General features: G+C 34.2%; 1 protein-coding gene across 3 annotated transcripts in view; it reads right to left on the reverse strand.

Annotated features, from left to right (window-relative positions):
• LOC128868014 (protein windpipe) overlaps positions 1-17,008 on the reverse strand; it is a 157,806-nt gene that overhangs the window by 25,507 nt on the left and 115,291 nt on the right. For all 3 annotated transcript variants that reach the window (XM_054109712.1, XM_054109714.1, XM_054109713.1), the window contains exon 4: positions 14,201-14,216. The gene's annotated coding sequence lies outside the window, so the exon portion shown is untranslated. The remainder of the gene's footprint in view (positions 1-14,200; positions 14,217-17,008) is intronic.

Raw genomic sequence — 17,008 nt, forward strand, 5'->3', positions numbered from 1 at the left:
AACATAAGGCAGTGGACCGGTCAAAGGGGGGGTCCCCTCTTAGAAGCAGCTAGAGACCGCGAATTATTCTCAAATATAGTTCAAAATTTAAATAAAAAAAAAAAATTGTAAAAACAAATTTAAAAAAAAGAATAAAAAAAAAAATTGTATATTATTACTTTCAAATTGTATAATCGCTTACATTCGATTACGAATAGCAAATAAAGAAGAAGAAGTCGGGTTACAATTTGTTTTGTGCACCTGCTTTTGTCAATATTTTAGTGTGCGAATGGATACAAACGCTCCGGCTCTGAAAATATTCGATGCGGCACCAGCAGAAGAAGGAAGGTCTCCTCTGCGTTGGAAAGATCAGATGGAGAAGAACTTGGTGTGTCCAACTGGCGCCGGTTAGCAAGAGAAAGAAACGACTGGTGCGCTTTGATCAACTCGGTCAAAATCGCTTAAGCAGTTATCGTGCTAATTAAGAAGAAAAACCATTTTTTACTGAAAGACATTTTTACTTGAAGTTCATTTAAGAGAAAAAATATTTATGGAATACACCCAGTGGTGCAACCATTTACTAATTTTATGATAAATAATAATTTAGATTAATTTATTATCATATGAAGTATTTTGTAGACTTTCTCTTGAGTCTGGTGGTTTGCATTTATTTTTGTGGCAAGAGGGTTTGAATGCGGATGGAGTCGTGTGTTTTGTGGTGTGAATAAGAAAATATTTCTTCAATTATTGTGGGTACTTTGAGACCACGATGATATGATAAATTTGTGCATTCCTGATATAATAATGAGCGTTTGAGACCATTCTGAGAGTTTCCGACTTGAACCATTGACGTATTTCCATGTTGGAGTGACCACGCTGCAGTGACCCAAAGTTGAATGCCATACGTCCATATCGGATTCAGGAAAGTTGAGTAAAGTGAGAGCTTACTTTCGAGAGGACCATGAGAATTTCGACGTAGCAGCCAATAGTTTCTGAGTTTTATTCCTAGAGCCTTTCGTTTGATGAAAATATGGGGTTTCCATATAAGATTGTTGTAGCAATATGCATGCCAATATATTTTGTGACGTTAGTTTGGGCGATGATTATAAATATTATTGAGCTTAACGGCTGGGCAAGTTTTTCGATTTAGTGTAAAAGGGATTTGGGAAGATTTTGCTCGTTTGGCTTAATGTGTCACCCTTTCAACCAGTGAGTAGTTATTTTATCAAGTTCTTTCTGGAGTTTTTGGGAGGCCACATGGGAGTAGGAGTCAATAGAGAAAGTGGAAGATCTCCGCTGCATTGGAAAGATCAGTTGGAGAAGGACTTGGCTTCACTTGGTGTTTCCAACTGGTGCCGATTAGCTCGAAAAAGAAACGACTTTGTTAAACTCGGCCAAAATCGCTTAAGCGATTATCGCGCCAATCAAGTAGAAGATAATTCAAGCAACCATTCTAAATTAGCGTAAAAAGCTTCCGCGACATGTTCTTCGATTTCGCTCAAATTTTGCATTTCGACTAAATTTATGCTCCAAATGACGAAAATTACCTTACAAAAATTTTAAATTTTTTTCTGACGGAAAATTTAAAAAAAAATTTCACGAAAGTTAGGGAGGTGACAAAAATCAAAACAGTCTTTAATAAAAGGTACTTTATATAAGTCAAAATTATCTGTTGCGATTTGCATTGGATTTGCAATGGAGTATCGTTAAAAAGGTCAGTAAGTCAGACAGTATTTCATTCTTTGTATCTTCATAATTTTTCTCATAAAATAGTTTTTTAAGTGGCTTTACTTTTTAATTTTTAGTTTTGAAATTTTGTTCATATTCCCAGACTTTTCTCCACTATATTATAACCTCCAAAAATATTGAAAAATTGCCTTTTACCAATACTATTTTTATGAATTTTATACTGATTCAATAGGTCGCGTCGTGTGCTTTATGCAGCGCAGACCACAATGAGCGTTTTCGTTGCATCAAATCGGTTGAATCCGCCTTTTAAGTAGGCCTCTTAAAGTAAATTTACTAAGTTTTTCTTACTTTTCCTGATGCTTTGGAGAGAAAATGCCGATGACGTGACTTCATTTTGGCAGGGGTTTGCAAATTTTCACTTAACTCCTCAGCTGTATTGACTGCTATTTATGGACATCCATTGTATATAATATACATATTTATATATAAGTACCTTGTAATAAATCAGCAAATTTCCATGGGATGCATTTATGAGGGCGTCCATTAGTAGATGCATGCACGGTTGCGTGGCAGTAAACATTAGGTGCACACAATTCACAATTTACCGCCAATTGTCACAGGTAACTGCGAAAAAATTGTTTAATGCCGGTAGAAATGAAGTGTCAAAAGCAAAAGCGAAAAGGAAATTTTGAGTTAATGAGAGTTATTTTCGGTTCATGCGTTATATGCACTTTTCCTGAATACATTTGAACCAGTTGAAAAGTCACAAAAAGCAAACTGCATTTTTTATACTGTGAAACCTCGATTTAACAAACCTTGATGCAACGAAAAACTTCCATATAATAAAATATTTGCTGAATCTTTGAAGAAACGTAGATGTTGCGTAATTTTCCATACAAAGATGCTGCATAAATACAGTGAATTCTCGATATGACAAACATTGATAAAATGAAAAAATATCCATATCACAAAATTTTTTTTGATGAGTCCTTAGAAAAACTTCGTTGTTGCGAAATTTTCCGTACAAAGGTGCTGAATAAGTACAGTGAAATCTCGTTATCACGAGCATTGATACAGCGAAAAATCTCCATATAACAAAATGTTTGCTGAGTTCATTGAAAAAACTTCGTTGTACCGGAATTTTCCACACAAAGATGCTGCATAATTACAGTGAAACCTCGATATGACGAGCCTTGATAGAACGAAAAATTTCCATATAACAAAATATTTGCTGAATCTTTGAAAAAACTTCGTTGTTGCGCTATTTACCATACAAAGATATAGCAAAAATGCAGTGAAACCTCGATATGGCGAACCTTGACAGAACGGAAAATTTCCATAGATCAAAATATTTGCTGAACCTTTGAAAAAACTTCGTTTTAGCGCAATTTCCCATACAAATATACAGCATAAATGCAGTGAAACCTCGATATTACGAACCTTGATAAAACGAAAAGTTTCCATATAACAAAATATTTGCTGAATCTTAGAAAAAACCTCGTTGTGGCGAAATTTTCAATACAAAGATGCTGCATAAATACAGTGAAATCTCGATATGACGAACATTGATAAAATGAAAAATCTAAATATCACAACATTTTTTTTGATGAGTCCTTAGAAAAACTTTGTTGTTGCGAAATTTTCCGTACAAAGGTGCTGAATAAATATAGTGAAATCTCGTTATGACGAACCTTGAATACTGGAACTGCATACATTTTAACCACATAAAAGTTACAATAGGCAAACTGCATTTTTTATACAGTGAGGCCTCGATTCAAAAAACTTCGATGCAACGGAAAACTCCATTTAACAAAATGTTTACTGAGTCTTTGAAAAAATTTCGATGTTTCCTAAGCTTTTTAACTGAATTTCGAAAAAATGTTGGGTATACTGTAACATGATTCATGAAATTCTAATAAAATTCATGCAAGTTTTAAGCGACTGAAAAATCGCATTGATTTTTAATAATTTTTCACTTTTTTAACTTTTTAGCAGCAATTTATTCCATATAAAAATAAATTTCTTGTGAAAAAAAAGCATAGGAGGGTTAGCAAAAGACAAATAAATCAACGCCAGTTTTTATAAATTTCATTTGTTTTATGAAAACAACCGCAAGGCCGGGAAAAGCCACAGTTTCAAATAAAAAGCCTCAAAACATTACTTTCAAACTCTAATTAAATAATCGAGATTAGAAACCTAATCCGATTGAATTTTTTTGCTCACTGCTTCACATGTTCCTTCAAGAGAGTGTTAATATAACTGAGCGGTAAGTGTACGTGCGCTCATAAAAGTACACGGCATTCACTTTATCGTGAAAACATAATACACCCTGTGGAATCAACTCATCAGGTGAGTATGGCAATATGTCCGCTTGACTAATTAACACATTTCTACTATTCACCTTTTTCACTTCTTATTTCTTCTACTTTATGATTTGTATGTACATACATGTATGTATATATACATATATATATGTACGTATGTCTAATACTACATATATTGAGCTTGCAATGACAACACGAAATTGAGCACATTTCATAGTAGGAACCACTGGAACATATGTATGCAAATGGTTATTTATTTATGCATACATTCAGACATATACATATACATGATATTAGTATATTGAATAGCCCTTCCCTTTTGAACTGTGAATGATGCTGTATTAAGTGAGAACAAGTGAGAACCCACAAGTTCAGCAAGTGGTGTATTAGAGATCGTAGCCTACGTCTCCTGTCGATAGTACCGCAAGGCGAATTTATCGCCTTGATAGTACCGGTAGCACCGTGGAGAAATGAGCGATGAGCATCCAATTTGTCTCTCTTGTTCTATACAAGGTATGACTACTACTCTTTCGGATGCAGTACCCCTCGCTGTCAGTATAGTCAGCCCTTGTTCCAATTAGAATTCGTTTTTGTTTTGCGGAATAAGAGCGGAGCAGAGCAAGACAGTGCACCGTCTCATGCCGCATTGTTTGTCAAGAGAGAAGAAAGTGCTCACCACTCGCTATGTACGCCGAATCGTTCACCGCGTGCTTTTCTGACTTTCTAAGGCAAAATGTGCTTTCAAAGAAACACGATTTGAGTTTGTTATACAAGATGGCGCCAAATTAATCATCTCATCGGAAGATTAATAATTTTTGTAAATCGCCATTACGTCAATTGGATTCGACATTTGAACCGGTCAGAACGTTTCATAACTGCAGCACAGGGATATATTGACAATTAACTTTTTTTCTTATTTAATTTTAAAGATTTTCTTATGAAAATATAGTTCATTATATTTACTAAACAAAAAAAATAATTATTTTCAAGTTTAAATCTTTGCGCAATTAAAAAATAAAAAATAAAATTCTCATAAAAATTTTACACTTTTTAATCAGAATTGGAATAGAAAATTAAAAAAAAAAAAATTTTAAATTCTCATGAAAACTTCACATGAACTTTAGTGAACAAATTTTGAAATATATTTGATTGAATTTTGGTGTAATAAAGTGAAAAGTAGTGAAGAAAACCTTTCATTATAATCCTCTACTCTGCTTGATAACAAAGAAATAGCAATAAATTCTCCGAATCCTCATCATCATCACCAACGGTTCCTGTTTCTCCCACCGGAGCATAGGGCTTCATGATTCCTAAGGACGCATTATGCCTTTTTAACATACAAACAATTTTTCGATTGGCTTCTGGAATGTTTTGATGTTTCTTGGTGAGCAACTCATTCAGAACAAAATTTGTGATTGTTGGTTAAGTTTTTCAGGCCATAAACATTTTGCAAAGTGGCCTCGCCGTAGTCGAGTGGGCTTGTGTGTGAACATTATTTGGTCAACACTGGTTTGAAGTCCATTATGGGCCAAAAACATCAACTTATAATGAACGTTTTTTCTAATGTCGTTCGTCTCTAGGTAGGGCACTAGAGGCCTCCGAGTGCAATTTTGCCATGAAGCAGCTTTCCATAAAAACTAGCTGCCGTTCATCATAAAACTGTAGGTCTTTCTTTATATTTTCAAGAGAGACAAAAATAATAAAGTATTGCTAAAGCTGCGATTAGTGGTGCCGTACCTTAGCCATAACCGCAACCATAGCAATCAGCTGTTCTGATCAAAAATATGGGCTTCACTGTAGATACCGCACCATTACGCCCTAACCATAGCCGTGGCCGAACGTATCTATTCAAGTCTGATTTTTTCCTCGTAACCGGAAGCTGCTATGAAATACTGCACATGTATTTTGATATTTGCGATACAAATTTGAATATGAGAAATCAACGACGAAAATTTAATTGACTTCGTGGAAAATTATCCATTTCCTTATGACAAAATGCAAATGTTGTCATTAATTCTACTTCAATTTTTTGTTTTGTTTTTTTTTTTCCTTGTTCTTTCCTTTCGGGAGCATAGGTCCTCGACAAGACTCAGTCTTGGGTTGGTTTCGTTAATCTGATTTTTGTTTTCTGACAGAGTAGGTGATTAGCCTGCCGCTACCAGTCCTAAATAGTAGAAATGCCCACCTGTCGTTGCTTAGAAATAACGCCTTCTTACTGCTTGGAGCGCCATCTGTGTTTCGCACTTTTCTGGCAGAAGGGTCGCACAGATGGTTGTAGACTTCGCTAAATTTGGAGTGCCTGCGCTTACGGCTCGACTAATCGACAAATGCTGTAGTGTTGCGGCTATGGTTATGGGCACGGCTACGGCATAATTGTTGCTTAAGTCCAATGCATACAAGCCTTAAGGTACATATGAAATATTTTAACACGACAATAATCGTTCTGGATAATTACACCGGGCCACCACCAGGCCAAATTTGGTATAAAAAGTTTACAGATCGATATTTTTTAAACTTTTATTTTGATAGATCTGCATAAATGTTCAAAAAATTATAAGAAATAAAAGAAACGAGAGATTTTTCTTAATTTTTTAAATTTTTTTGGTTTGGTTAGGGGAACTATGAAAAAATGGTGACTATGAAAAATAGTGGACTTTTTTTTTAATCAAGTATCGGGCATATTTTTTTTGGCGTTTTTGAAGAGAAATTAAAAAGAGAGACTAAAAATTATAAATTTGTAAATTTTTTATACCAAATTTAGCTTAGTTAAGGGGTTAGGGGTAGTCAGAATTTTCACAAAATTTGATTTTTTTGTGGCATTTTTTTAAAGTATAGTATCTGAAGTAAATTGGACAAATACTTTTCGAATTATTCAACAGTTAACAAAGGGTGCTCGGGCGCTCGATAGCAAAACTTTAAATGCGTTTTTCTCAAAACTATGTTTTTTAAACTGGTGATCAGTGTAACTTAAAAACCGCTTGATAGATTTCAATAAAATGTATACTGCTTTTGGAAAACGTAAAATACTCGTGCCTGATCGAAGGATTTTTTTCTTTTCAAAAATTTCGATTTTTTTCAACAATTAATTATCGGTTTTTTTTAGAAAATCTGAAAAATATTTCCTGAGGCCACCAAAAAAAAATTTTTTTTGAAAAGCATTATTTTTTCGGGCCTCTGACTATCCCTAACCGCTTAAAAAAGCATTGTTCCCAAAGGAATTTAATGCGTTGGCGGCACGGGTAAATATTAAATAAATAAAAAAATTTGAATTGCCATTCTTGGCCATCCTAATGGACATACGATTTATTGGGTTGCCGCTTTAAGAAATCAAATAAAAATAAAATAAAAAAAGTGGGGGAAAAAGTTACAATTTAGCATTAAATATAAAGAAATAGTAGCATCAGGAGATTTTTTTCTTTGCGCTTTTCAACCATAATCACAAAAATGTTTGATGCGAATCTAAGAAAGCACTCGTCTCCATTGATTACACTAGTCTACAAGGAAAAGTATCCGAAATAATTTAAACTAATATCTGCTTCTCTGTCCATGCAAAATTCGGATTGATAACTAAAATTAATTTATTAGTTAGTGGGTTTGAGGGCCTGAAATATATGGATTAATAGTATGTAAATTTGGAGTTTGTGGGAAAGCCTGCTTGCGGTTAAGTGGGTTAGCCTGCTCGCGGTATGATAGGGGTGGTTTCTAGGGGTTAGGGCTAACCCAAAGGTTAGATAGTGTAGGGGTGTGGTGAGTCAGCCACTTATGGTGTGAGACAAAATTTTAAGAAAAATAAGACTCAATTCAAGAAAATTAGTAATCGACTATATCATGTCTATGTTATCTTAATCGATTTTCAGGTGTAGGAAAATTTCGAAACATGAAAATTTCAAAATGCGATATCTCTGCGAAAAAAAAATGATATTTGAGCAAACAAAACGCCATTTGAAAAAAGAAGGATTGTATTTAAAGATGCCATCCTTTAATTTTGGTGAAAGAAAACATCTGCAAGGCTACATAACCTCAAATATGGGCAAAAATGGGGTTTTTTGCACTTTTAGGTTAGGATATCTCGAAAACTCAAACTAATAGAGCAATTCTGAGGCCAGATTTGGATTCAGCGCATCATAAACCTTCGGAAATATATAGTCTGGTTTCTGGGTCTGAATGTTGGTTAAATTTTGTCGGCCTGTGTTATTATTTGAGAGGAGAGAATAAAAAACTTATAAAAGAAAATAATTAGCATTCCCTCCAGTGGATAGTGGACTATGCATATACCTTCAGTCTTTTTGTTTTCGCGTATCACCCGAGGAAAACTAAGCGAAATTCCAAAACATTAAATGTCAAAAAAATACAAAACATGTCTGCCATTTAACCTTTTTTTAGATTTTTAATTAAATAGTAATAAAACTGGAAAATATCGTCTGCGTTTAAATTTATACGAAACTTAAGTGAAAATAAATTAAAGTTTCATTGGTTGGGCAGAAAAAAAGCTTTCAAAATCTCATTTATACCAAAGTAAAGTTCAACAACCCGGTGAACTAGAAAAAAAACCATGACTAAGAAGTTTATGAATACTTTACGAGTGCGAGTGCGAGTGGTTGTAGTACATTTTTGGTTTTGTTTTTTTTTGATCATCTATTAAGTGAGTCTTTGCAAATTATTGCTGAGTGTACCGGCGTAATGAAGTTCGCTGTGCTTTATGGGTAAGACATTTGTATGTACATATATACGATTACCTATGCACATGCCTGTATGCTTTAGATTGATAGACGCACACAAGTGCAAGTACAATAGATACGTTTATGCCTTTCGCCGTTTTTGCTCTGGAGGAAACCACTAAAAACTCTATTTTTGTGCCACATTTTTTCGCTTAAAATTTCACACCAATTTTTTACAATGAAAAATTAAGTGTACAGAAAATATAGAGGAAATATACAAAAGACGGCAATTGTCATTTACAAGGGCTGATGCTGAGAAAGTGGCGTGGTGACCCAGCTCAAGGAAGATTGCTAACTCTTAAAGACTTAAAGATAGTCTATCAGTTCTAAAAAGTGGATCTACAAAGTACTCTTGTTTTGCCTATCTTCCGAAGCGACCGAGCTAAGTCACAGTATTGGATTTTTCCAAAAAAATAGAGAGATAATTTGGTAGTTCGGCGGCTTACAGAAGATTTTAAGACCGGGGCGTTTTCCTGTAAGAACAAAGACGGCGAACTGGTGACCGACGTACAGAGCAATCTTAAATTATGGAGGGAACACTTCTCGAACCTATTAAACAGTGACAGCTGCGCATGTCACCGAGAAAGTGAAGATCCCGATACCCCAATCGTTGACGACGGAATTGTCGTTCCGCTACCCGATCATGACGAGGTGAGAATAGCGATAACGCGGCTAAAGAACAACAAAGCCGCGGGCGCCGACGGACTGCCGGCTGAGCTATTCAAACATGGCGGCGAGGAGCTGGTAAGGTGCATGCATCAGCTCCTATGCAAAATATGGTCGGATGAAAGCATGCCTGCCGATTGGAATTTAAGTGTGCTCTGCCCAATCCATAAGAAGGGCGATCCTGCAATTTGTGCCAATTACCGCGGGATTAGTCTTCTAAATATCGCCTATAAGGTTCTAGCGAGCGTATTGTGTGAAAGGCTGAAGCCCACCGTCAACCAACTGATTGGACCTTATCAGTGTGGCTTCAGACCTGGAAAGTCTACCATCGACCAAATATTCTCAATACGCCAAATCTTGGAAAAGACCCATGAAAGGAGAATCGACACACACCATCTTTTCGTCGACTTCAAAGCTGTATTCGACAGTACGGAAAGGAGTTACCTGTATGCCGCGATGTCTGAATTTGGTATCCCCGCAAAACTAATATGGCTATGTAAGATGACGTTGCTCAACACCAACAGCGCCGTCAGAATTGGAAAGGACCTCTCCGAGCCGTTTGATACCAAACGAGGTTTCAGACAGGGTGACTCCCTGTCGTGTGACTTCTTTAACCTGATGTTGGAGAGCATCGTACGAGCCGCAGAACTTAATCGCTCAGGCACAATTTTTTATAAGAGCGTACAATTGTTGGCATATGCCGATGATATTGACATTATCGGCCTTAACAACCGCGCTGTTAGTTCTGCCTTCTCCAAACTGGATAAAGAAGCAAAGCGAATGGGTCTGGTGGTGAACGAGGACAAAACGAAGTACCTGCTGTCATCAAGCAAAAAATCGGCGCACTCTCGTATCGGCACCCACGTCACTGTTGGCAGTTATGATTTCGAGGTTGTAAAAGACTTGGTTTATTTAGGAACCAGCATTAACACCGATAACAATGTCAGCCTTGAAATCCAACGTAGAATCTCTCTTGCCAACAAGTGCTACTTTGGACTAAGTAGGCAATTGAGTAGTAAAGTCCTCTCTCGACGAACAAAACTAACACTCTACAAGACTCTCATCATGCCCGTCCTAACGTATGGCGCAGAAGCTTGGACGATGACAACATCCGATGAAGCGACGCTTGGAGTGTTCGAGAGAAAGATTCTGCGTAAGATTTTTGGACCTTTGCACGTTGGCAACAGCGAATATCGCAGACGATGGAACGATGAGCTGTATGAGCTTTACGACGACATAGACATAGCGCAGCGAATAAAGATCCAGCGGCTACGTTGGCTGGGTCATGTCGTCCGAATGGATACAAACGCTCCGGCTTTGAAAGTATTCGATGCGGTACCAGCTGGTGGTAGCAGAGGAAGAGGGCGGCCTCCTCTGCGTTGGAAAGATCAGGTGGAGAAGGACTTGGCTTCACTTGGTGTGTCCAACTGGCGCCGGTTAGCACGAGAAAGAAACGACTGGCGCGCTTTGTTAAACTCGGCCAAAATCGCGTAAGCGGTTATAGCGCCAATTAAGAAGAAGAAGAAGAATTTGGTAGTTGGCAAAAGGCGAGTTCACAGATGCGCGTTGAAAAAATGTGCAGTTAAATTGTGATTTTATAAAAAAAAGTTTTTGTAATCTCTTTCCAAAAAAGAGCAATGTTTACAGATTAACTTTGGAAAATTTCCGAGACTAGAGCACAAAAAAAGGAAGTATAACGTCCCGACGGGGAACCTCCCGAAGTTAGGCAACAACGAACTACATCTCAAAGATCATGCGAAGTATTTTGGAGTAATAAAAAGGAAAAATAAAAAACAATAAACTGCACAATGTTGAGAAAATGGTGAAAAAGGCTAGTAATGCCCTGCAAGCATGTAAAAGAATGCTGGGCCTTACTAAAACGCATTGGTCAAAAATGCATTGGTGGTTCACGGCGGTATTAGTTAGATCGATTTTGCTGTATGGGGCCTTCGTATGGCGGCCTCCATCCAGCTCTCGTAACCTGTGCGCACAATAATTTGGGTATAATATTGAGCCAGTTTTAATTGACTCAAAAATCGCGTTGATTTTTGATAATTGTCTTTTTTGTTTTTTTGCTGTCGATGTTAAGCACTTTCTTCCATATAACGAATGCTCGATGTTATTTCTTTTTATATGGAGAAAATGCGCAACACCGTAAAAGGAAAAAGGATAAAAAATAAGCCGGAGTTTTAAGCCACTTGAAACTTGCATTTTATTACTTTAAAATGGTGGTTTACAATATTTTTTTTTTAATTCGTATTGATAAGTTTGAGATTCTGATGCAAATTCGCTGAAATTTTATAAATCTTTTACAAAGTTTTAAACTTAGATTTGTATGGAGGAGAATGTTTTTGTAGGTGAATGATGAGAATTATAAAGAAAATTAAATTTAAATAAAAAATAATAATTTGCGAAAACTTGTCAATAAGATTCCTATAAAGAGATTTTGATTAAAAAGTTTGAAATTTTTATGAAATTTTCTTAATTGTTTTTTTTTGAAAATTTGAAAAAAAATTAAATCTAAATAAAGGAAAATAATATGCAAAAGCTTGTCAATAAGATTCTAGTAAAAAGTTTTTGAATTGAAAAGATTGAAATTTTTATGAAATTTTCTTAATTTTTTTTTTAGAAAGTTTAAAAAAAAAAAATTTAATAAAGAAAAAATAGTTTGCGAAAACTTTTCAATCGGATTCTAACAAAAAGGTTTTTTAATGGAAAAGATTGAAATTTTTATGAAATTTTCTTAATTTTTTGTTTTTGAAAGTAAGAAAAATAAATTAAATTTTAATAAAGAAAAAATGTGAAAACTTTTCAATCAGATTCTAACAAAGAGATTCTGATTAAAAAGTTTGAAATTTTCTTAATTTTTTTTTTGAAAGTTTAAAAAAAATTAAATTTTTATAAAGAAAAAATAGTTTGCGAAAACTTGTCAATCAGATTCTGATAAAAAGTTTTTGATTTAAAAAGTTTGTAATTTTTATGAAATGTACTTAAGTTTTTTTTTGAAAGTTTAAAATAAAAATTAAATTTAAATAAAAGAAAATAATATACAAAAACTTGTCAAGAAGATTTTAATAAAAAGTTTTTGGTTTAAAAAGATTGAAATTTGTATGAAATTATCCTATTTTTTTTTTTTGAAAGTTCGAAAAAAAATAAAATTTTAATAAAGAAAACATAGTTTGCGAAAACTTGCCAAACAGATTCTAATAAAAAATTTTTGATTTAAAAAGTTTGCAATTTTTATGAAATTTTCTTAATTATTGTTTTTTGAAAGTTTGAAAAACAAATTAAATTTTAATAAAGAAAAAATAGTTTGCGAAAACTTGTCAATCAGATTTTAATAAAAAGTTTTTGATTTAAAAAGATTGAAATTTTTGCGAAATTTTCTTCATTTTTTAGTTTTTTTTGAAAATTTGCAAAAAAAATTTAATTTTAATAAAGAAAAAATAATTTGCGAAAAGTTTTCAATCAGATTCTAATAAAAAGTTTTTGATTTAGGAAGTTTGAAATTTTTATGAAATTTGTTTAATTTTTTTTTTGAAAGTTTAAAAAAAACAATAAATCTTAATAAAGAAAAAATAGTTTGCGAAAACTAGACAAAAAGCTTCTAATAAAAAGTTTTTGATTTAAAAAGTTTGAAATTTTTATGAAATTTCTTATTTTGTTTTTTTTTTTTAAGTTCGAAAAAAAATAAAATTTTAATAAAGAAAGCGTAATTTGCGAAAACTTGTCAATCAGATTCTAATAAAAAGTTTTTGATTTCAGAAGTTTGAAATTTTTATGAAATTTGCTTAATTTTTTTTTTTGAAAGTTAAAAAAAATTTAATTTTAATAAAGAAAAAATAGTTTACGAAAACTTGTCAATAAGATTCCAGTAAAAAGATTCTGATTAAAAAGTTTGGAATTTTTACGAAACTTTTTGGGTTTTTTTTTTAATTTGCGCAAAGTTTGAAACTTTTAATATATTTATTTGGAGGAGAATATTTTTGTAAAAGAAAATATTGGAATTAAATAAAAATGAGTATTATTAATAATAGGATTTTAATATAAACTGCCAAAACTTGCCCATAAATCTCTGAGCTACAGTTATTTAACGCTTTGCATTTGCTACGGTTAGAAACTTTTAGACCTCAATCGCCAAGACAAACTTTTATTTTTATTCCAATTTTGCTTTGTATGTAAATGTATTAATGAAGTTTCACTTTCAACTGTGTATTATAAATTCATATTGCGTCAGAAATTCTCATCCAGTGAATGAAATCCACCAACAACACAATGGCTTTGTGCCGATCACATCATAAACCTAATAATAAAAATCTGTTGCACAAAAACGATTAAATTCATATTGAAAGAAAAAAAAATTAACACAAACCTTTTTAGGAGAAATAATGCAAAATTAAAAAAAAAAACAACAACAACTAAAATACACAATAAGTATGAAAGAAACTAGGTATCTAGTTTTTATGAATTCTAAATTCGAGCGTAAAAAATTAGCTAAGTGACTAAAGCGAAAAGTGACAGCATAAATTCGACAATTAACTGGAGGCGAAGTGTGCGACGGGCAGAAATTGGAAACACAAATTGGGCAGACGCGTTTGTCAGAAACGAATCTATGTCTATATGTATATATGTATGTATGTCTATATCTTTGTATGTGTGTGCAGTAAATTTATTAATCTGTGCACCATTTACTGCCTCAATACAGCGCAAGGCGGCACGCGCGACAAATTCCAGCTGTGCAATTTGTGAATATTTTAGTGTAATAAATTTGAAGGAAATGAATTTGTAGCTGTTAAGTGATTATTTCTTAAAATACATACATACCTTTTGGAAAATTTTGCTGCAAAGAAAAAAATAAATAAAATTAGTAATTTTTATTTTATGAAATATTTTTGAACTTAGATACTGGATATAAAAATTATGAATATAAAAATCTTCCTTTGCCTCCCTTAAAGTATTCAAATAAGTCAGAGTGTTATTTTTGGTCTAAGGCCAGCGCGAATGCAGTTTTTCAGCTTAGTTCCCTAGGTAGGTATAAATAAAAATATTGGATAAATACAAAGCACCTCTGGCAACAAACAAAATTATATTTTTTTAATAGTAAATTTATGCAGTTCGCGTGTGCCATCTATACCTGATTCAACAATAACAATTAATACCTTTGAATAGCTACTTCCATAGCCTTTTATAAACGTCTCGATTTGCTACTTCCATAGCATTTTATAAACGTCTGCGCAGTACAATTTTAACCATGGAGCGATGCTTAGCCGCAGAAGTCGTCAAATTTTATTTTGAAAATAAGTCTTGGAAGATCTGAACTCAGCTTCATAGTTAGTCATAGTTCTTAAGTCTCAAGTATAAATGAAACACCCTGTATTTTATTGTGCATGAGTCGACATTTGATTTTGAAATTACCACTTTGGAACAATGTATGCCAAATGGTTGAACGACTAGGTCATAGAAGTCATTTTAAAAGAAAAAAACACAAAAAAATTGATTTTTTTACCCCTCGCGTTGGTAATTTCTCAAAAAGTAGGTACTGAACCGATTGATTTGAATTTTTAATATGTTATTGAGTAGACTTGTGGCTCTCGCGGGTAGCAGAATTGTAATTTTATAATCAATTTTTCTATTTATTTTTTTAAAGCGAGAACGTGAAAAAAATCCTTTTTTTTTGTTTTTCCAATAAACAGATAAAATATCAAGAAAAAACAATTTTTTTTTTGTAAATCTGCTACCCACCATAGCGACATATCTCCCGATGAATAACACAGGTCTGCAAAAAAATGAGTTCGGAATGTCCTATAAAAGTGTAGTGTCATTTCCGAAGTAGTTTTTTGCATAGAATCCGAATCCGGGGTTTAAATTGCTCTATCACGTCAGGATTTTGAGATATCCTAACCTAAAAGTGCAAAAAACGTTGTTTTTGCCCATTTTTGAGGTTATGTAGCTACGCAGATTTTGCTCTTCATAAAAAAGTAAGCATAGTATTTTAAAGTATAAGGCTTCCTCTTTTAAATGCCGTTGAGTTTGCTTAAATATCTTTATTTTTCACTGAGATATCGCGAATTCGGATTCTACGCAAAAAATTACTTCGGAAATGACCCTACACTTTTATAGGACAAAACATTGTCGACCTGTGTAATCGACCGAATTTTTTTTTCAGACGTACCTGAGCAGCCCAATCAGTTACGCCAGTGGCATGTGTTACGTCGGGGGAAGCAATTTTTTTATTATTGTCATTGAAAAAAAATTTTTTTGTTTATTGCTTTTGTAAATAAAGAATTGATCTAATGAATAAAAACGAGTTTCAATTGGTATCGATTGTTTTTCTTCAATTTTCAACACCTTCAATTTTCACGTCTCTGGACCAGAAAGGTGCCTTCATGATTTTATTAGGAAACGGCAACTCGCTTTTTTATGATGCTCTCGAGCAACCAATTTAATTTTAATTTTTATTCCAAGACAGCCTTTGAGGGAATACTTCCAACTACTTTTTCATTTTATAAAGGCAAAAAAAAAAGGATTTTTCAAACCTCAAAGGTAGAGGATCCCCTTAATGTTGTGAGCTTGAAAATTATCAGGAAGTGAATTGCGTTCTTCAAATGATTTCAAATTGCTGACTTTACCGTTCCAAGTAGGACGTTTAAAAAGTATTGGCTCCAGTAAAAAGTGGCGATGCAATTTGTATGCATTGCCTAATCTTAAGTTATACGCAGTTTCGAGGCAAACTTCGATTGTTAACAATGGAGTGGTGAAATAGTTTAGCAGTACTCTCTTTCAATAGAGAGCTTTGGAAGGTTTGTATATCAAGTTTCCAGCAAGATCCAGTTCCAGCCCATAAGGCAAAAGCCACCCTGCAGTGGCTAAAATACAAAATTCCTGGATTCACAGCCGCAGAAAATTGGCCGTCTGGTTGTCCAGATCTTAATCCATTGGACTACAGGTTTTTTCTTGTAACTTCAAGATATATTTCGTTCTGTTGTTTGCTGCGTAATAGTCCCACTCAAGGGCTACGACGCCAGTGCTAACTCAGGTTAGTGTCGTTCGAAACTTTCCTGTAAACGCAATCAAACAAAAAGTACGGCAAGCGTTTTGAGGCGCTATTTTTATACACGCATTCGAAAGGGCCGAAATTATCTTACGCCGCGGCTACAAAAGTGATTTAAAAATCAAAAAAGTTTGTTGTGCTGTAGAATCAGCGGTATAAGGTGTTCTTTATGACTTTTCCGAGCGTGGCTTGAAGCGAGTGACGACAAAAAAGCAGGATAAAGTGATCGTCCAACTTTTTAATCGAAACCTTCTTTGCGACTACGCCAAGCACGCACAATTCTTGCTAAAAAGGGAATAGATGTGAGCATCAACACCATCGAACGACGACTGAAGGAGGCCAACATATCCTACCGTCCCACATCATCAAAACCACTGCTTTCAGAAAAACACATTGAGAAACAACAAAACAAGAAAATAGCGTTACAGTATTGAACTGGCCTTCCCAGGCTCCAGACGCCAACCCTATTGAAAATGTGTGGGGAACTATGAAAACGCATCTTGCCGGAAGGCCAGTCCATGATTTAAAGCAACTCATGCGTCAAGTTCGCAAAATCTAGTCCTGTTTGTCGACGAGCTACG

The sequence above is a fragment of the Anastrepha ludens genome, chromosome 6 (genome assembly GCF_028408465.1).
Source record: "Anastrepha ludens isolate Willacy chromosome 6, idAnaLude1.1, whole genome shotgun sequence".
Lineage (NCBI taxonomy): Eukaryota > Metazoa > Arthropoda > Insecta > Diptera > Tephritidae > Anastrepha > Anastrepha ludens.